General features: G+C 39.7%; 1 pseudogene; it reads right to left on the bottom strand.

Moving 5' to 3' along the window:
- Nucleotides 1–19,482: 19,482 nt before the first annotated feature.
- On the bottom strand, nucleotides 19,483–21,044 carry LOC133771181 (ELAV-like protein 1; annotated as a pseudogene).
- Between the last annotated feature and the right edge of the window lie 372 nt (nucleotides 21,045–21,416).

Below are 21,416 nucleotides of genomic sequence, written 5' to 3'. Positions count from 1 at the left end.
ATGAACATTTATATTTTCATGAAAGGCTGAATATGTATTTCATAACATCTTTTCTTGTAACAACTGAAAACCAAAAGCCATCCAGATGTTCTTTGATGATGAATGGATAAACATACTGCAGTATATCCATATCATGGACTATTACTCAGCAATAAAAAGAAATGAACTATCAATTTAATTTGGATGAATCTCCAAGTGTTTTAAAAAGTGCTAATACCAAAAAGCTGCAATGTAAGATTCTATTTACATAGAATTCTTTAAAAAAATCAGATTTATTTGAAAGACAGAGTGAGAGAGAGAGAGAGCGAGAGAGAGAGATCTTCCATCTGTTGGTTCACTCTCCAAATGACTGCAATTGCCAGAGCTGAGCTGATCTGAAGCCAGGAGCCAGAAGCTTCTTCTGGGTTCTCATGTGGGTGCAAGGACCAAGAAATTGGGCCATCTTCTACTGCTTTCCCAGACACATTTGCAGGGAGCTGGATCAGAAGTGGAACACCCAGGATAAGAACAAGCACCCATGTGGGATTCTGGCAATGCAGGCAGTGGCTTCACCCTCTACACCACAAAGCTGGCCCATTACATAACATTCTTGAAATGACAAAATTAAATAGATGAAGACCTGATTAGTGGTTGCCAGGATTAGGATAGGAACAGTGGTAGGGGGAGGGATGTGAACATGTTTATTGAAGGACAACACCAGATACTTGTAATAAAACAGTTATTTCTTGACTGTGGTAGAGCCAAGGACCCACTCATGTAACAGATTTACATAGAAAAAAGAGTATGTGCACACATGCACATAGACACAAATGGATAGATATATTACAAACTTTATAAATATGAACAATATAAATAGATTATGTTAATGTCAGTTTCTTCATTGTGCTATTACAAAATGCTATCACAAATGGGAAAAATACATGAAATTTGCAGTGCCTACAAATCCGTAATCATCACAAAATAGTTTTATTAGCATGACACATTATTAGTTAATCCTGAAAATACACATTGAGTATTCAGTATTTATGTTATATTTTCAAGGTAATTTTATACATTACACACACACACAAGCATTAAGTGAACACACGGGGGTACTTCAAAAGGTTCACAGAGGCACTGGCATTGTGGCAAAGCAGGTTGAGCCACTGCTTATCACGCTGATAGTCCTTCTCAGAGTGTCTATTTGAGTCTTAACTACTCTGCTTCTGACCCAGTGTTCCTGTTAAGGTGTCTGGAAAGGAAATGGAAAATGGCCCAAGATCTTTGGCACCCTTCTATCAATGTGGGAGCCTAAAATAAAGTCCATGGCTTCTGGCTTTGACCTGGCCCAGTCCTGGCTGTTGCAGCCATTTGGGGAGTGACCCAGCAGATGGAAGATATCTCTCTCTCTCTGTTTCTGTCTCTCCCACTCTTCCCCTTTCACACTGCCTTTCAAATATATATATATGTATATATATATATATTTATTTATGTGAACACTTAAACAATTATATATAATATTTATATATTATATATAATTATCAATTATGTTATATAATCATCAATTATATTATATATAATATATTAATTACATTATAATTAATATATAATTAATTATATAATATATGTATATAATATATAATTAATTATATGTTATATATAATATATTATATATTATTAATATATATTTAAATGTTATATATAATTGTTTAAGTGTTCACAGAAAAGTATAACTAAAATAAAATTGCATTCTGGTACAAACATTTTTAAATCCATGCATGAATTTTATTAATATGAATTTTTCATAAACCCTTTAAAGACTTCAAATACATGTATTATGTATATGACAGTAAACATTACCATATTATTTAATGTATATTAAGTCAGTAGGTATGTATATATACATGCATACATGGTTAATATTTCCGCTGTTTTTTTTTTTTTTCTTTTTGACAGGCAGAGTGGATAATGAGAGAGAGAGACAGAGATAAAGGTCTTCCTTTTTGCTGTTGGTTCACCCTCCAATGGCCGCTGCGGCTGGCGCATCACGCTGATCCGAAGCCAGGAGCCAGGTGCTTCTCCTGGTCTCCCATGCGGGTGCAGGGCCCAAGGACTTGGGCCATCCTCCACTGCCTTCCCGGGCCATAGCAGAGAGCTGGCCTGGAAGAGGGGCAACCAGGGTAGAATCCGGCACCCCAACCGGGACTAGAACCCGGTGTGCCGGCGCCGCAAGGCAGAGGATTAGCCCATTAAGCCACAGCGCTGGCCTATTTCAGCTGTTTTTAAAAGATTTATTTATTTATCTGAAAGGCAGAGTGAGAGACAGACAGAGAAGGGGAGAGAGAGAGATCTTCTGTCTGCTGGTTCACTTCCCAAATACCAAACCAGCTGGAGCTGGGCCAGGCCAAAGTCAGGAGGCAGGTATTCCATCTCTGTCTCCTGTCTGGGTGGCAGGAACGCAAACACTGCAATTGCCATCTGCTGTTTCCCTGACTGGTTTGGAAGCAGAATAGACAGAACTTGAGTTGGTACCCTGATATGGAATGCAGGCATCCCAAGCCATAGCTGAACCTGCTCTTTCACAAGGCTTGCAATTTTAGCTATTTTCATACCAGTCCTCTGGGACAGAAATTCTGTTGAATTCATCTTGATTCCTAGGGTAAATCTTGTTTCTGATGCATATTGAAAATGTCAGTCAATGGGAGTTGAACGATAATTTATTTAGCTTCTGACACTAACCTTCATGAATCAGTGAGAAGGCTGATCTCCATAAAGATTTAGGATTCTCTAGAACCCTAAACAGGAAGACATTGAGAGTATCTAGACTCCACCTCCCAGCTTTGACAGTAACGTGTTGCAAAGCTTTGAAAATGCCATTTCCTTCACCATATCTCAGTGTCCCCACTGATAAGGACAGAAATTAGGATGGCATTATTTCTAAGGGACCACTCCATCTCTTTAATATTCATGTTTCTATGTTTTACAACAGAAAATTATCTTACTGAAATTTGAGTATGTGGCTGAGAGTCCAAAGATTGTCACACAGAAACTCCAGAATTCTGGCTTAGAGTTCTATTTGGGTCAAATTGACTGTTCTGTTGATAGCCACCTTTAAAACATGGTCATTAGTTGCTGGTTTCTACCTTTACAGCTCTCAGAAGTGTGTGGTAGGAAAAGTATTTGTAGATGATTAAAAACCAAGGTTTTGAAATCTGTCAGGGGATAAGAAATTGTATAAATTTCAGGTATAATTAGAGAATTAATCACTAGCATCTCATCATTATTATCTGCAGCCAACAGATGTTACACTCACTTAAATTTAAAAGCAATAAAGGCATGTTGTGATTTATGAAAGCACCAAAAAAAAATCTTGGAAAAATAACAGCTTGTTTATTTTAACCAGTATCTGTAACAACCTAATTTATTCATCGAGTGCCTTTAATGGAATCCTGGGTAATTTTCCATGCTAAAAATTAGCCAGTAGATTACAGATATCCTTATTCAAAAGGGCCAGATTTTACACTGATTTGATTCAGTGCATCTGGAATATCCATCCACTTTAGAGTTTAAATTGCTTTGTATATTTTAAACAACTATAAATTCCTTGAATATTAAATCATTGAATGTTTACTGAACACCTAACATAAGTTCACCCATGCAGAAGAGACACTATGAAATAATTATAATGCAAATTCAAAGTACTTACTCTGTTAATAGTAAATAAAGTTCATTAAGGAATTTGTTAAGAGCCACATTTTACTTAGGTGAGTTTACCTGATTTAACTTTCACAATCCTTTTGAAGAGATTTTAGTAATGTGAATTTACAGAGACAGCAGACAGGATCAGAGAAGCCAGGTTTCACATCAAAGACACCCACATGATGACTCGCAGTGTGGAGATGAAAACCCAACTTTCTTGCTCTCCAAACCCTAACTTTTCCAATGTGCAAATTGCTCCAATTAAAAATGTTAATCAAATAAAAACTAAAATGTATGTATAATGGTATATAAATTAAAATGACTAAATAGAAATTAGTCAGCTGTGGCCATTGAAAATGATGGGAAAATATTTTCAAAGAGCTGAAAAAAATCAGTAAGATCATATAGCCAGCAAATATATCTTTAAAGAGTGAGAAAAAAAGGATAGAAATTAATATACAAATAAAAACTGAATGAATTATGAATAGATTCTCATAAAACAAATTTATAATGGATGTACTTAAGTAAAGTCTATGATGTAAAGAAACAGTAAATCTTTGAGTATATCCAAACAGATGCCGACTGTCTGAAAAACAATAGCAGTGTTTAATTTGAGGTTAAAAATAAAAACAATCCAAACTGCAACTTAAATACTGGACAATAGCACATGTATTGGAGACGTGTGAAAGGAGTAATTTTAAAGTCCATGTGTTGTTCAACATGGGAATAAATATATTGATTAACTGAGGGCTTTGTTAATTATGTATGTCACTTTAGCATAACCACAAAAACACTAGAAAGAGGAGGGTAAATGAGAGCATATGTGTTTAAAGCCCCAAAATAAAATAAACAAGCAAACAACAGAAACCACAGGAACAGGGGAGTAAGATTCCCAGGCCTCAGCAGGGATGGATAAAGCACTGGGCAGCTGGATTCGCAATGTAAATCTAGAGAGAACACATCCATTTAAGAACTGCTGAAGGAAGATGGAATATTGCCCAACTTGCCTCCCATGGAGAGAATTCTGCACAGCACATCTCCTAAGTTCTCTTAGCTGAGGACCATATCTTAACAATATCCAATAATGTAAATCGTCCAGTTAAAACACGCTAGCCAACGAGATCTGCCAGCATCAGTTTTCTGATGTAGAACTCTCTTCAATACTATCTAATATACAGACTGAAGCAAAGGAATTTGCATTACATATCCCTAGAGATAATAAAGTACAGAGACCAAAAATCACATGTTTGAGAGACATTATTCTACAAGAGACTATTGCAGTCCCTTAGCGGTTCTGTTGCTGAGTGCAAAGTAATACCAAGGTATTTGGTTTATATATAGATCTCTGAGCTAGTCTGAGAAAAAATAAGTGCACATGAATTTTTATAAGAAGTTGCTCTTGACATTGACAAAGCAGGTTTCTGGGCTTAAAGAACCAAAGGTCAGACGTTGGCATTGGTGAGTTAATGTCTGAGACACTAATACTTCATGGGGGGAAGCCCAGCTGGACTTTCCTGGGGACGCCCAGCCCACAGTTCATCCCATCTTCTCATTTCACCATAGCCAGGAAGGATAGTAGGCATCTGGGGCAAGGTGGGGTTGTCTTTTTGAAGCCCAGAAACCCCAGTGTCAGAATTTTGACAGTCAGCTCTTCTTGAAGTGGGAGTGTACTTCAGGATTTATAAGTTTGACAGAGGCTGAATGTCTAACTCCTGTAAACATTAATTCACACAAAATGCAGGTTTTACTATGTTTTTTTCTTCTGGAGAACTTGATTCTGAAAAAAAATTTCCTATAATATTCATTTTGTTAATCTCTAATTCACTCACTCTCCTATTCACTCATCCTCCATCACCCATATGTATTCATTCACACACTCATATACCAATCTACTCTTGTTTTGTTAAGTTTGTCATTAATTGCTTTTTTAAGATTTATTTCATTTAAAAGGCAGAGTTACAGAGAGACTGAGGAATAGAGAGAGAGAGAGAGAGAGAGAGAGAGAGAGAGAGAGAGAAAGAGACTGACTTCCATCTGCTGGTTCACTTCCCAAATGACCACAATGGCCAGAGCTTAGCTGATCCGAAGCCAGGAGCCAGGAGATTCTTCCAGGTCTCCCACACTGGCTTCAGGGGCCCAAAGACCTGGACCATCTTTTACTGCTTTTCCAGGCCATAACAGAGAGCTGAATGGGAAGTGGAGCAGCCGGGTCTTGAACCAGCACCCTTGTGGGATGCTGGCACTGCAGACAGCAGTTTTATTTTTTTATTTATTTTTATTTTTTTATTTTTTATTTATTTTTTTATTTTTTATTTTTTTGACAGGCAGAGTGGACAGTGAGAGACAGAGACAGAGAGAAAGGTCTTCCTTTTGCCGTTGGTTCACCCTCCAATGGCCGCCGCGGTAGCGCGCTGCGGCCGGCGCACCGCGCTGATCCGATGGCAGGAGCCAGGTGTTTATCCTGGTCTCCCATGGGGTGCAGGGCCCAGAGGCTTGGGCCATCCTCCACTGCACTCCCTGGCCACAGCAGAGAGCTGGCCTGGAAGAGGGGCAACCGGGACAGGATCGGTGCCCCGACCGGGACTAGAACCCGGTGTGCCGGCGCCGCTAGGCGGAGGATTAGCCTATTGAGCCGCAGCAATGGCCCAGACAGCAGTTTTATGTGCTATGTCGTGGCGTCGGTCCCCAAGTTTGTCACTAATTCTTTCATGACTTTCCAATCCAGTTTATCATGTACATGTATTCATGTACTCATATTTCTTCCACCGTCTCACTCTTAGATTCCCTAATTCATGCATCTGTTCACTCTTCTATTTACTCAATTCATTTAAAACACAAACACATAGAGATACAAAATCTGCATGGAAAAAGCTGCTGTGCTGGAACCTACAGCACCTTTTCAAAGCCCTAGAATTATTTTCTTACAAAAGCTGCTAGAAACTTAACAGACTGGCCTTTGAGAACAATATTGTTTCTTAGGGTCAGATATAAGTAATACCAGAGACTTTGCCTCAGCTTCAGCACTCTCAGAGCTTCTGCCACTGTCTTAAAGGAATGAATATTAATCATGGTTTTGATAAGTATTCAGTTCCTAAATTCCCAGTTTTTTTTTTCCTTAGCCTCTAATTGGTCTATGTCATGAGAAGAATTTTACCCTAGCTCCTTCCTTCCTCACCATATTATATGATATCCAGCATAAGTGATCAGTGGCTTGGATAAACTTGAGGACGTGCTCTCAAAGCACAAAGTACTTTTCTTAACAACCAGTGCAACTGACCACTGCTTATTATTTATTTCTAGGTTGGTGGCATTAGATGGTGCCATTTATCAATGCAACCCCCACTCCTGGAATCATGTTTGGCCTAATGAATATTTGTGTTATCACTAAGTAGATACAAAGACCCTAGGGAGAGAAGATGTGGAATAAACTCTGCATTTGGGTGGTGGGAATATGGAGGCTACAGTAAGGGCATTTCTGCTATCGTTCGAACATAAGTAGGTGTTTGTCAGATGATAGCACATGAAGTTTTCCAGAAAAGGAAAGAATATTTACAAAGATGTTGAGATATAACTAAGGATAAGTTAACTGTGGTTGGATCATCACATATAAGGAAATAAAAACAGAAGAATATAGGATAAATGAGTCCGGGAAGTAGACAAATAACACACCATGCAGTGGTATCCCTGTTAAGGAATTTTGGCTTAATTCTTAAAGCAATGGTATTGCAAAGAAATGAATTACACATGGAAGTAATCTGAACAGAGGAATTTTTTTTGCAGGTGTTGGAGAGGGGACCACTTCTGAACTAAACAAGACATTTTAGTGTGAAGAACAAGAGGTAGGGGTTTATCTCAGAGAACAGACCACTTAAGGGGGATACCTTCAAGCATAAGAAGCAGTTTACTGACAATAGCAATATCACATGAATACTTAGCAAACTGTTTCAACCATTAGATAACAACTTAAGAAAACATTTACCAGAAGGTCCAATGCCTTCTACAAATTTTAAGAATCATGTATTTGAAAACACCTCTTAAATAATCTAACAAGGTGTAGTTTGTTTAGCCAGTAAACTTAAGCACAACCATCTAAAATGTTTTTAGTTTCTTTCTACCAACAAGTCTAAAACATATGATACACAGATTCAGGTCACACAAATTAATATGTATCTTTGATTGATTTTAGCAGCTTAAATTTATGGACAATCTTATCTATAAGCCATTTAAAATAAAACTCTTAATAAAATTTCCCCATGTGGACATACAATATGTACACACATATAATATAGCATAATAGACCAATATAGCAATTTTAATAATAGCTTTTAAAATCTTTAACTCTTTTTGTAGATTGCCAATTGATTTGAATTGCTTTTTCTTTTTAGAAACCTCAGTTAACCATACTTTCTCTCAGTTGGTACTGTTAATACATTATTGGCTTCATCTGTTTACAGAGCCATCCCAAAGTACTGAATACAATAAAAGTGGCTGGAAAAAGTCCATAGGAACCTATAGGAGGACAGCTAAACACAGAACCAACAACGCTTTAGTTTTATGAGCAGCAGATCATATATAACTGTGGATGACAAAAGACTTTAAGTCGCCATGTTTAAAATTATAAACTCATCAACCAACAAGAGGCACTTGCTTACTTCACAGTATTTTTGAAAGCACCTGTAGGATTTTACAGGTATTTAACCCTTTAGGCCTCTGGGGCTTTCTCATTAAGATAACTATCATGTCTAGTAACACAAGATCATTAGACTTTTTAATTCTCAAACATTTGTATTAAGCGATCTAGGACTTGCTCCCTCACTTCTCTATTCTAAGCCCAACTTGTTCTTTCATTTCTCTATTCTCTTCAAGGTAGGAAACTAATTCTATTATAAAGGAATCTGTAGGATGCACAATTTAATCTTTAGCCCTTATAAAAGAGATGGCTAACATTTTTCTGCAATAGCATAGCCAAAATAAGAACTTAAATAATAATCTCATAGCTAGATTCACTTCGCCATCAGCGAAGTATACAGTAAGTAGAAAAAACCTCCCTTTCAGACCAAAGGGAAAGAAAGTTTTAAAGTGAGAATATAATTTTCCTCATGGGCATTGTCTACCTTAGAAAAACTACTACAGAACATGCCTGTGACTATAGACTTGTAGTTCAGGCCACCGAAGATTAGAGATGGGACACGGGCACTCCCTTGACTTGCATCCTCTGGTCTGCTTTAACACAAACCAGGAGGAAAAGAAAGCTAGGCATCAGAAGCAATGGGTGGCAGGCCTATTAATGGCTGATCTGTACAGTGATCTGCCCTCAAGGAGACCCAACAGGCCAGTCCACTGCAGTGGCTTTCAATGTGGTAAGCCTGGGCTTCAGCAGAAGTCAGCTTGTGAAGAGCCCTGGCAGCTCTGCCAAGAGTTGGATCACTGGAAATGGACCTGCCCTGGAGTCGAAGGATGCCCAGGTCAGAGCCACAGATCTTATTGGCTCTAAGCTGAAAAGCCCTTCACTCAGCCCAACTTCCAAAGGGACCACTGCAGCTGAGGGGATGGTCAAGTAGGGTCAGCAACATTGCAGGCAGAACTGTAAATTTCTTGTTAGAGATGCCACCTGCCTTTACCTGGCCAGCTCTCCTCCCAGCCCAGCCAAGTAATGAAAGTCAACAGAGTGCCTTCCCCTAGGAGGTTCACACCTCCCTTAGGATATACCCCATGTGAAGAGATAGATAGGTCTGGGCCTCTGAATTTACAAGGCCTAAAGCCCATCAGATTATTATCAAGTCCCTTCTATCAGGTTCTATTTGCCTCTCAATCAGAAAACTTAATTGTAGCTTAGACAGCACCTTTCTTAGCTCCTCTAATAATGACTCTGTCCTTTGTTCTAGGCCCTGTCTAGTGCACTTGGGCCTCATTCCTTTGTAATCATAACCTCTACTCTACCACCAATGGCTCTACTCCCAACCTGTGTGTACTGATGGTCCTCTTCCCCACTTAATGCTGTATAATTGTTCAAATCTGGTAAATGCCACTCTTAGGATCATTGGTTACTATCCTCACTCTGTCTTTTATGACCTTGTCTAAATATGATCAGAGTCGGGGAACTTGAAAGGCTTCCATAGCCTTGGCAACTCATGACGACAGCCTAGGGTGGTTACTGGCACCATAAACTAGAGTGTCAATTTGTTGGGTCAACAACAGGAGCCACTGTGCACTTGCTCCTCATGTGGGATCTCTGTCCTTAATGTGCTGTACATTGTGATTTGATGCTATAACTAGTACTCAAACAGTATGTTTCACTTTGTGTTTCTATGTGGGTGCAAACTGTTGAAATCTTTATACTAAATTGATCTTCTGTATATAAAGAGAATTGAAAATGAATCTTGATGCAAATGGAAGGGGAGAGGGAGCGGGAGAGGGGAGGGTTGCGGGTGGGAGGGAAGTTATGGGGGGGGGGGGAAGCCATTGTAATCCATAAGCTGTACACTGGAAATTTATATTCATTAAATAAAAGTTAAAAAAAAATTAAAAAAAAAAAAGAAGCAGTTTACTATGACATGTTGATCCATGGTTATGTCTAAGAACTAGAATTCAACCAGAAATACAGGATCTGCATTCTCATTTTCCTGGCCTCAATTCTATACGCATTTGTACATATAAGTCAACATATCCTAGAAACTTTGTCTTCTATATGCTTTTAATGCATGTTACCTTCTCTTTATTCCTACTGCCTTCTCCCTGGTTACGATTTCCATCGTCTCAATACTAAATTATTTCAAGGACCCCTTCTCTGTTTTTGCTGTCTGCCCCATCTTTCTTGCCAATCTGTATTTTTTACTCCTTGTCAAAGCAAGCATTGTAAATGGTGTCTTTTCAGTTTAATATTTTCTTTTTTAAAAAATTTATTTATTTATTTATTTTGACAGGCAGAGTGGACAGTGAGAGAGAGAGAGACAGAGAGAAAGGTCTTACTTTTTGTCATTGGTTCACCCTCCAATGGCTGCCGTGGACGGCGCATCGCGCTGATCCGAAGCCAGGAGCCAGGTACTTCTCCTGGTCTCCTATGCGGGTGCAGGGCCAAAGGACCTGGGCCACCCTCCACTGCACTCCTAGGCCATAGCAGAGAGCTGGCCTGGAAGAGGGGCAACCGGGACAGAATCTGGCACCCCGACCAGGACTAGAACCCAGTGTGCTGGCGCCACAAGGTAGAGGATTAGCCTATTGAGCCGTGGTGCTGGCCGCAGTTTAATTTTTTCTGATAGCTTCCATGGGTGGGAAATATCCAGACTGTGGGCCATGTAAAGCCTGGGAAATTATTTAGTCTGGACCTTTCAAGGCAATCAAAGTCAGGACGCAAATTCAAAAAATCTATAGCAGGCTAATTTTTAAACATAATTTAGTATGGCCCATGAATAACATAAATATCCAAATGGCCCTTGGCTGAAATAAGGTGCCCCACCCCTGAAGATCAATTCTAAACTCTATGACGCTTCTTACTTCTTGATGACATCTGAGATGACTCCTTGGCAACATTTTCCTAACACTTGATTGATAAATAAAATTATTTTAAAAATTTGAGGTCAAATCACCCAAATTAGAATTCCTTACTGTATATCATAAGAAATGGTACTTACTCTTTCATGTTATCTTTCTTTTTAAAGATTTTATTTTATATTTATTTGAAAGTCAGAGTTACACAGAGAGAGAAGGAGAGGCAGAGAGACAGAGAGAGGCCTTCCATCCATTGGTTCATTCCCCAATTGGCTGCAACAGCCAGAGCTGTGCCCATCCGAAGCCAGGAGCCAGGAACTTCTTCTAGGTTTCCCACTTGGGTGCAGGGTCCCAAGGACTTGGTCCATCTTCAACTGCTTTCCCAAGTCATAGCAGAGAGCTGGATTGGAAGTGGAGCAGCCGGGTGTGGAACTGGCGCCCATATGGGATGCCGGCACTGCAGGCGGCAACTTTTTACCCACTACGCTATAGCGCCAGCCCCTTTAATGTTATCTTAATATGATGTGAACAGCTTTTTTTGTACCTAGCACATTGTGCTGATACTTGTGTGTGTGTGTTTACCCTCTAACTCTGTCTACCTCGGAGAACCTGTATTTTATTTTCTTAAATGGTTGGGTACTGGTAAAATATTTGCATGTTTCCCCTTCAAATTCTTATTTTTTTATTATTTTAAGATCTATTTATTTGAAATGCATAGCTACACAGAGAGGGAGAGGCAGAGAGGGATAGAGAGAGACAAAGAGGGAGGGAGGGAGGGAGAGAGAGAGAATCTTGCTTCCACTGATTCACTTCCCAAATGGCCTCAATGGCTAGAGCTGAGCCAGCCTGAAACCAGGGGCCTGGAACTCCATCCTCATCTGCCAGGTGGGTGGTAGGGATCCAACCACTTGGAACACTTCCTCTGCTTTCCCAGGCACATTAACAGGGTAATGGATGGGAAGTGAAACATCCAACACTCAAAATGGCATTCATATGGAATGTGGGCAACACGGTCTGCGGCTTAACCCATTGTGCAACCATGCTTGATCCTCCAAATTTAAAAAAAATACATTTAATGGGAGAGAGAGAGGGAGTTACATCTACAATTCACTGGGTCACTCGTCCAAACACCTGCAGAGACTGAAGTCAGGAGCTGAGAACTCAACTGAATCTTTCATGGGTGGCAGGGACCTAATCACTTGAGCCATCACCTGCTGCCTCCCAGAGTGTGCATTAGCTGTAAGCTAGAATCAGAAGTAGAACAAGGACCAGAACCCAGGTACTCTGACATGGGACATAGTTGTTACAAGTAACACATCCATCACCACAGCAAATGCTTGCTCTCCCCTACAACATCTCAATGCTCAAATAAATAACAGAAAAAAATGAATAAATCAAAATGGAAAAAATAGTCAAATTGAATGAAGTTAGAAAAAAAAATCATGTGCTGTACTATACGGAGCATATTATTATGATTTTTTTTTTTTACTTTCTTGGAAAGACACAGAAGATTGTCCAGTTACCCTTATTTATCTATGATGAGTTTAACTATCGATATACAAATGTGTTACAACGATTGAACTTGGGTTTGCTGGTCAAATAGTTTTATTGTTAATCAATGGTAAACATATATCCATTGATACTTATGGAAATATTGTCTCATAGTGTTTCCAAATGTGGCTAGAAAATACTTTGGTTGGATGATTACAGGGGTGAATCCTGGAAAATACTGGAAAGCCAGGTTGATTTCTCTCTGTTTCCCACTAGTTTCTTGGGCTGAATCGAACAGGAGCTACTTGGGCCCTTCCCAGGTAATGTAACTGTGGGTTTAAAAAGCTAGATTAGTTGTGAATCCCTTCACAGAGGGCAGCTAATGACCTGTGAAATTCTTTGACCAGTGAATTGCAGACTCTATCAGGTCCAATGGAGAACATGGAAGCCAAATAGGAAATGAAGGGTGTGGGTGTAATAGCTGTGGGGGAAAAGCAAATTTCTGGGAGAGGAACACAGTTGAGATAATCAGAAGGAAAAAGCAATTTGAGGATGTAATTTTGAAATTACATGAGTGCATAGTCTCTCTATAGTGTTTTGGAAATAACATTGGCTCCCAAATGTAACTGATTCTTGAGGATTTGGAAAAAAGCAGTCGGAAAAGAATAATCACTCAACTTGTTACGTGCAAGGTGTAATACTGGGTGTTAGAAAGAAATCTGTGGAAAGACTTACACTTTGCCCTAAGTGAACTTTCAAACATCATATGAGGTAGCTACTGTTATGCTCCATTTATAAGTAAGAAAAAATGAATGTCAGAGAGGTTAAATATCTTGTTTGAAGGCACTCATCTGGGAAGAGAAAGCTACACTTTCCAAGAGAGCTAAACATTCTCTCTTCCAAAGAGAATGTTACTAGAAGAAAGGACTGGGATGGAACATTTCCATTAATCACTTTTCATTCTCATGACATAGTGAATCCTGCTTCAAGGGTGATTCATGTATCTGAGAGACCTTACTACCTGTAACAGAAAAAGATACAGTGTTTTTTTTGCTGATGTACTGGGCTTAGTGTTTTGGGTCAGAAGCTAACCAATTCAATGTTGACATTTTCTATGGCTTTGAGTTATTTTAGCTATACGGTGATTCTGTTCATTCTAGAAGCAAATAACAAATCATGATTCCCTCTATCTTTAAAGTTGCAAGAATTGGAAAAGCCTCAAGCTTAATGTATTATTATTGTAAAATGAGACTTCTATTTTGATCTATTCTTTATTCTATTACTAATTTGACATCTGATCTTCATTCTAAAAATCACATGGAAACTTGTCAAAATATATTTTATACAACACAAATTGGTAAGAACAAAATAAAGCATATTAAAACCATTGAAGATGATATCACAGAAACTTTGAATAAAGTGATGGTTAGCAGAGGCTGAGGAGAATAGGGTGAAGGAGGGTTTGGGAAAAGTTAGTTAGCAGGTGCTAAGTTAATATTAGACTCACAGCTACTATAATTAGGTATAGGAAGTGCTGGTATTCTATTGCACAGTAGGGTGACTATAGATATCGGTAATGTAACATATGTACATATATACATATACTTTTTAAAGCTCTGGTTAAATGTGACTTTAAATTTTATTTACTTATTTGAAAGAGAGAGAGAGAGAGAAAATCCCCATACGTCAGTTCAGTCCCTAATTTCTACAACATCCTGGATGGTGGGAGTTAAAGGCAGGAGCTGGAACCTCAATCCAGGTCTCTCACATGTGTGACAGAAAACTGATTACTTGAGCCATGTCACTGACTCTTGGGGGTGCTTCTTATGTGTAGGAAGCTCAAATGAGGGTCCAGACCAGGGAATGGAACCCAGGCACACGGACATGAGACAAAGGCATCCTAACCATTGTCTTAACTGCTGGCTGAAGCACTCAATCTATATATATGGTATATATGTACTACATATATGTGTGTGTACTATATATATAGTACATATATATAGTACATATATATATATATGTACTACATATATGTACTATATATATACAGTATACACATATATATATATATATATAGCAAAAATGGCTCAAAATAAAAGATTTTTCATGTTTTCACCATAAAGAAATGATTAATGGTTGAAAAAATATTCATGCTTACCCTGATTGAGGCATTTAGGCACTAAAAATGCAAAAAGGTATTGGAAAATCGCATGGTACAACATAAACATATGAAATTTTTAGGTGTCAGTTCATAATTATAAATTAATGAGTTTTTATTTGAATTCTGTAACCTTTTTTTTAGAAGGAATCTTTCGATGATGCAATAGATCGTCTTGTTAACAACACATCGCTCAGCTGGCTGGTAGGTCTCTTTTATCCTGAGTTGACCCAGTCTCAGAATACTCAGCATCAAGGTACAGAGTTGAACAAGATGAACGAGGAGGCCCAGCAATCTGAGCACAAAATTCATTAAGCCTGTTGCTGTCACCAGTGCAGGCTGCAGCAGCCAGATGATATTGTTTCATGTGTTGAAATTAACCTACTAGTCAACTCTAATTCGGGAAGCTGCTAGCAAGAAAAGAGGAGATGCTTCCTTGTAGTAATTTCTAGGTGGATTAAGCACTTCAAAATTTCTGGTATTGGCAAATGAATTCTGTTTACCTGGGTGGTAAGAAAAGAATGATAGGTTTGTCAGAGCCTAGCCAGAACTCACAAAATGTTCGAATGCACTTAGGATCTTCCATTCTGTTGTTACTGTTACCATCTGTATTGAAGAAAAACATTTCCATATGCACTTGGTATAAACTGGCATGTGCTCCAGCAGAGCCTGAGCATGCCTTATCACTGATTATCTAATGATGCATCCTTGTACAACTTGATTGTGGCTTTTTATTCCTTATAAGGGGATACTATCTTTGAATCCATAGAATTCATCACATTTTTTTTTGTTTGTTTTTTTGACAGGCAGAGTGGATAGTGAGACAGAGAGAAAAGTCTTCCTTTTTGCCATTGGTTCACCCTCCAAAGGCCGCTGTGGCCGGCGCATCACGCTGATCCAAAGCCAGGAGCCAGGTGCTTCCCTGGTCTCCCATGCGGGTGCAGGGCCCAAGGACTTGGGCCATCCTCCACTGCCTTCCCGGGCCATAGCAGAGAGCTGGCCTGGAAGAGCGGCAACCTGGATAGAATCCGGTGCCCCAACCAGGACTAGAACCCGGTGTGCCGGTGCCGCAAGGCAGAGGATTAGCCTGTTAAGCCATGGCGCCGGCCTCATTACATATTTTTTAAAAAGACTCTTATAACGTTTTTAAGATTTGTTTTATTTGTTTGAAAGACAGAATAACAGAGAGAGAAGGAGATATGGAGAGAGAGAAAGAGCCTTTCAACCACTGGTTTTCACTACTCAAATGGCCTCAACAGATGGGGCTGGTCCAGATCAAATTCAGGAACCAGAAACTCCATCTGAGTCTTCCACAATGGTGCAGGGGCCCACCTACTTGTGCCATTGTCCACTGTTTCCCAGGGCATATTAGCAGGGGCTGGATGAAAAGCTGAGAAGCCAAAACTCAGAACCAGTGCTCCAAATGGGATACTGGCATCACAAGTAGTAGCTGAACCTATTGCACCAGAATGCTGCTCTAGAACTGTACAATTTAATGTTTTACAACTACTTTATGATATAATTTTCAAATCTTTACATCTTTACTTACTCTATAACTGCAATATGTATCAAATTCAATGTACTATTTTTTTTGTTAGTAGCCTGATAGATCAATATAACTATGAATATGAAAGGCAGACTAAATTTGACTACTATTGTTTTACTTATAATTATTGGTTGTTTTCTCCACTAAGACTCTACATTTTTTAAAAGATGTATTTATTTATTTGAAAGTCAGAGTTACACAGACAAGGAGAGGCAGAGAGAGAGGTCTTCCATCCACTGGTTCACTCCCCAGTTGGCCGCAACAGCCAGAGCTGCGCCAATGCAAAGCCAGGAGCCAGAAGCTTCTTCTGGGTCTCCCATCTGAGTGCAGGAGCCCAAGGACTTGGGCTATCTTCTATTGCTTTTCCAGGCCACAGCAAAGAGCTGGATGGGGATTGGAAGCAGAGTAGCCAGGTCTCGAACCTGCACCCATATGGGATGCCAGCACTACAGGTGGCAGCTTTACCTGCTACACCACAACACCGACACCATAGGACTCTAATTTTTTAGCTTTACCTATGAACCTTCTGTGAATATGGGATTGAAGTAATGTTAATAAAGTCATGTAAATATTACTGGAACCCATGCATATCTTAAATTTTATTATTTATTTAAGAACCTATGAGTTATCACATCCTGTGTACAGATGGAAAATTGAAAACCTCAAAAAATGTAATTTTATTCTTACAAAACACTTCATGAATAACCACAGGATCTAGAATTTGAATGGAATTGGAGCTCAGTAATTTTTCAGCTGTGCTTTGTATATTTTCCTGACTGTAACACTCTACTCTCTGAGCATGTTCCTGTTACCTGCATTTTCTTTTAATGAAAATCTTACAGGAAATAGCACCACATTTAAGTTCCCAAGAAGCAGATAAAATGGTAATCAGTTGAGCATATATTTTTATAAACTGGTAACTCAAGTCATATACCGAGACTTGGTTCAGTAGCCAGAGCAGTTGACTGAAAGTGTCACTTCCGCAACCCCTGAGAGGATAGGGCTTAGAGCAGAACCTTAGAAGAGTACCCCTCCCCATGAACATATGCAGTTGATAACAACACTTGGGGGAAATCGAAAGTTTGACAAACAGCCCAGTGCACACTGCATTATTTAGAATATGTTTCACCCATCTGTCAGCTCTAGAACATTTTTTTTATTAAACTTTTATTTAATGAATATAAATTTCCAAAGTACAGCTTATGGGTTACAATGGCTTCCCCCTCCCAAAACTTCCCTCCCACCCACAACCCTCCCCTTTCCCGCTCCCTCTCCCCTTCCAATCACATCATGATTCATTTTCAATTCTCTTTATATACAGAAGATCAGTTTAGTATATATTAGGTAACGATTTCAACAGTTTGCCCCATATAGCAACACAAAGTGAAAAAAAAATACTGTTGGAGTACTAGTTATAGCATTAAATAAGAGTGTACAGCACATTAAAGACAGAGATCCTACATAATATTTTTTTAAAAAAATTCATTAATTTGCTATGCCATTTCCAATTTAACACCACGTTTTTTTTTTTCATTTCCAATTATCTTTATATGCAGAAGATCAATTCAGTATATAATTAGTAAAGATCTCATCAGTTTGTACCCACGCAGAAACACAAAGTGTAAAAATACTGTTTCAGTACTAGTTATAGCATCACTGCACATTAGACAACACATTAAGGACAGATCCCACATGGGATGTAAGTACACAGTGACTTCTGTTGCTGACTTAGCAATTTGACACTCCTGTTAATGGCGTCAGTAATCTCCCTAGGCTCTAGTCATGAGCTGCCAGGGCTATGGAAGCCTTTAGAGTTCGCTGACTTTGATCTTATTCCGATAGGGTCATAGTCAAAGTGGAAGTTCTCTCCTCCCTTCAGAGAAAGGTACCTCCTTCTTTGATGGCCCCGGTCTTTCCACTGGGATCTCACTCACAGAGATCTTTCATTAGGTCTTCTTCTTCTTTTTTTTTTTTTCTTTTCCATGGTATCTTGGCTTTCCATGCCTACAATACTCTCAAGAGCATTTTACATGTTAGCAAAGTCTCATTTCTTACCAGATTTCATTAGATCAGAGTGCCTTAATATTTTCAGTATTGCTATAACTGACTGAATAATTGTTTAGGGGCTTCTCTGACCATTGTAGCATTCCTGGTCTCTACCCATTAGAGGGTACCCACTCCTCGATTGTGATAACCAAAAACATCTCCATGCTGCCAAATGGATGCTATGAGAGAAAAAATTGACATGGTTGAGATTGCTGGCCTGGATCTCTTTTCCCCATGTTCTTCTTTTTTAAAGATTTATTTATTTACTTGAAAGGTAGAGTCACAGAGAAGCAGAGGCAGAGAGAGAGAGAGATATCTTCCATCCACTGGAGTTTCCTCTAGGTCTCCCATGTGGGTGCAGGTGTCCAAAAATCTGAGCCATCTACTACTATTTTCCTAGGCTCATCAGCAGGAAGCTGGATTGGAAGTGGAGCAACAAAGACTCAAATAGGCACCCATGTGGGATGGTGGCTTATCTGGCTATGCCACAGGGCCAGCCCCTCCCCATGTTCTTTCAAATGAACCTATGCTCTGTCTTATCAGAAGATTTCTATACTCCCCTACTTCTTTATATTAAATAACCTCCTTCTCTCTATCACCAAACCACTGATTTCACATCATGGCTTTTATCCAAGTGGGGCCATCACTGCCACACTAGGTCCTTTCACTGATCCACCAATCACATTACTGTAATGACAACCCTTCTTTTAGTTATACATTCATTGCTGGAATCAGGAAAGAATTTCTAAGCCTTACTCCAGTCCACTTACTTCACAGGAACAGAGGCCTTATCATTTTTTTTTTCGAGCAAAACAAAATCAAATTTAATGGTCTTAAATGCAAAAGTAAAAACAAACAAAACACACACACAAAAAAAAAAAAAAGAAAGAAAAGAAAAGAAAATTAACAGAACAGAACAACCCCAAATGTCAAGGCAGTTATGAAGAGAACTTGGAGGGTTAATCTTTTTAAATCTACAAATCAAAGCTTTTGTTATAATAGATAGCTAGCAAGAAGTAAATCCTTTTCTACTGAGTGTTCATAGGAAAGCAAAATTCCAAAACAAAACCCAACTAAAATAGAAACAAGTCTAGCGCTCACAAGAAGGGATGCGAGAGATACAATGCTCAAATGTTTGTGTGTTATTAAAAAATAGAGCTATCTTATGCATTCAAGCTATGTTAAATGCTCTTGGAAACCGGAGAGCTCATCGTGAACGACAGTTTGCAGTGGGGGCACCGTGCATGCGATGTGTGGGCATAAGCTCTGGGTCGGGGCACCGACATACCCGCAGGTGTGCGGGGCTGACATCTGACTTTACAATGCACTGGAGTTTCCCTGAAACTGTCAACGCAGTCTACTTAGGTTTCTGTTTAATATATATTTTAAAGGAAATAACTTAAGAAACTTAAAATTGGTCTAACATTGTGGGATTTCAAACATTTGAACATGTCGGTGGCATCCCAGAGTATAAAAACCTTTCCACTTCTCACTTAGACTAAGACAAACAAAATTGTGAAAATTTGCGCAAAATGAGTTGTACACTAACAAAAAAGTTTCAACTTCTTCACACTTAATTATCTATTCCAAAAAAAAAAAAAAAGCATGAGCGAGTTATTTGTGGGACTTGTTGGTTTTGAAGGGCACCTGTAAGATTTTGTCCCCCAGGCGGTAGCCATTCAGGCTGGCTATGGCCATTGCAGCTTCTTCATAGTTTGTCATGGTCACAAAGCCAAACCCTTTGCACTTGTTGGTGTTGAAATCTCAAATCACTTTCACATTGATGACGGCGCCAAAGGGGCCAAGCATCTGCCAGAGGATCCCCTCGTGGGCGTCCTGCCCGAGGTTGTAGATGAAGATGCACCAGCCCGAAGACGCGTTTCCTGGGACATTGACACCAGGAAGCCCACTCATGTGATCTACACCCATAGGGGAGAACCTGAATCGCTGTGCCTGGTGGTGTACGGGGCCTCCAAACCGTCTGGCGGGTGAGTGGTACAGCTGTGAGAGCAGCGCCACGTTTTTGTTCTGGTTGGGGTTGGCTTCGAACTTCACTGTGACGGGCTCGGAGGAACCTCGGGGTTTATGACCATTGAAACCGGTGCTTGCCTCTTCTGCTTCCGACCGTTTGTCAAACCGGATAAAAGCAACCCCTCTGGACAAACCTGCGGTCTGATCCACAAGGACCCGGGAGCTGATGATGCGTCCGAAGCGGGAGAACATGTCCTCCACATCCTTCTATGTCATGGTCCGCAGGGGCCCACTGACATACAAGTTGGCATCTTTGATGACCTCAGAGCTCGGGCGAGCTTAGGACACCTTGATGGTCTTGGACTGCAGCCTCAGACCACTCCGCGTGTTGATGGCTTTCTCCGCATCCTTTGCAGTGACGTAGTTCACAAAGCCGTAGCCCAAGCTGTGTCCCTGCTACTTTATCCCGAATGAGCTTTGCAGATTCAACCTCGCCAACGCTGCTGAACAGACTGCGCAGCTCCTCCTGGGTCATGTTCTGAGGGAGGTAGTTGACAATTAGGTTCGTTCTCCCAATGTCGTCCCTGCAGTCTTCAGCCATGTGGTCTTCATAACCATTAGACATTGTATTTTTTAAAAATCTGGTCGCGGGCGGGCGGGCCCGGGGCTGCTCCCGGACGGGCGGCGGCGGCAGCGATGGCTACCCGCCTCGTCTATTGTACTCACCACATTTCATTAGTATCTAGTATGAAGCTGGCCTATAACAGAAACACATTTATCATTTGTTAAACAAATTAATGAAAACCCAACAAAAATACTTTCATCAATCAGTAAAGTCAGATTATAGCCTCTGAATTCAGCAACTATTTGCTGAATACTTACTTTGCATCAGGCCACATGTATCAGCAAAAAATAGCATGAAACATTGGCCCTACGACACATAGCAATGGAAAAGAAATTGAGTTGAGGTAGAAAGGAATAATAGAATATTTTAGGTTGTCCATGGAGGTCTTAACATCCTGATTTCAAAGCCTACCT

Source organism: Lepus europaeus, chromosome 12 (assembly GCF_033115175.1).
Source record: "Lepus europaeus isolate LE1 chromosome 12, mLepTim1.pri, whole genome shotgun sequence".
NCBI lineage: Eukaryota > Metazoa > Chordata > Mammalia > Lagomorpha > Leporidae > Lepus > Lepus europaeus.
Note: the sequence above shows the minus strand (reverse complement) of the source record. Positions and strands in the feature narration are given on the sequence as shown.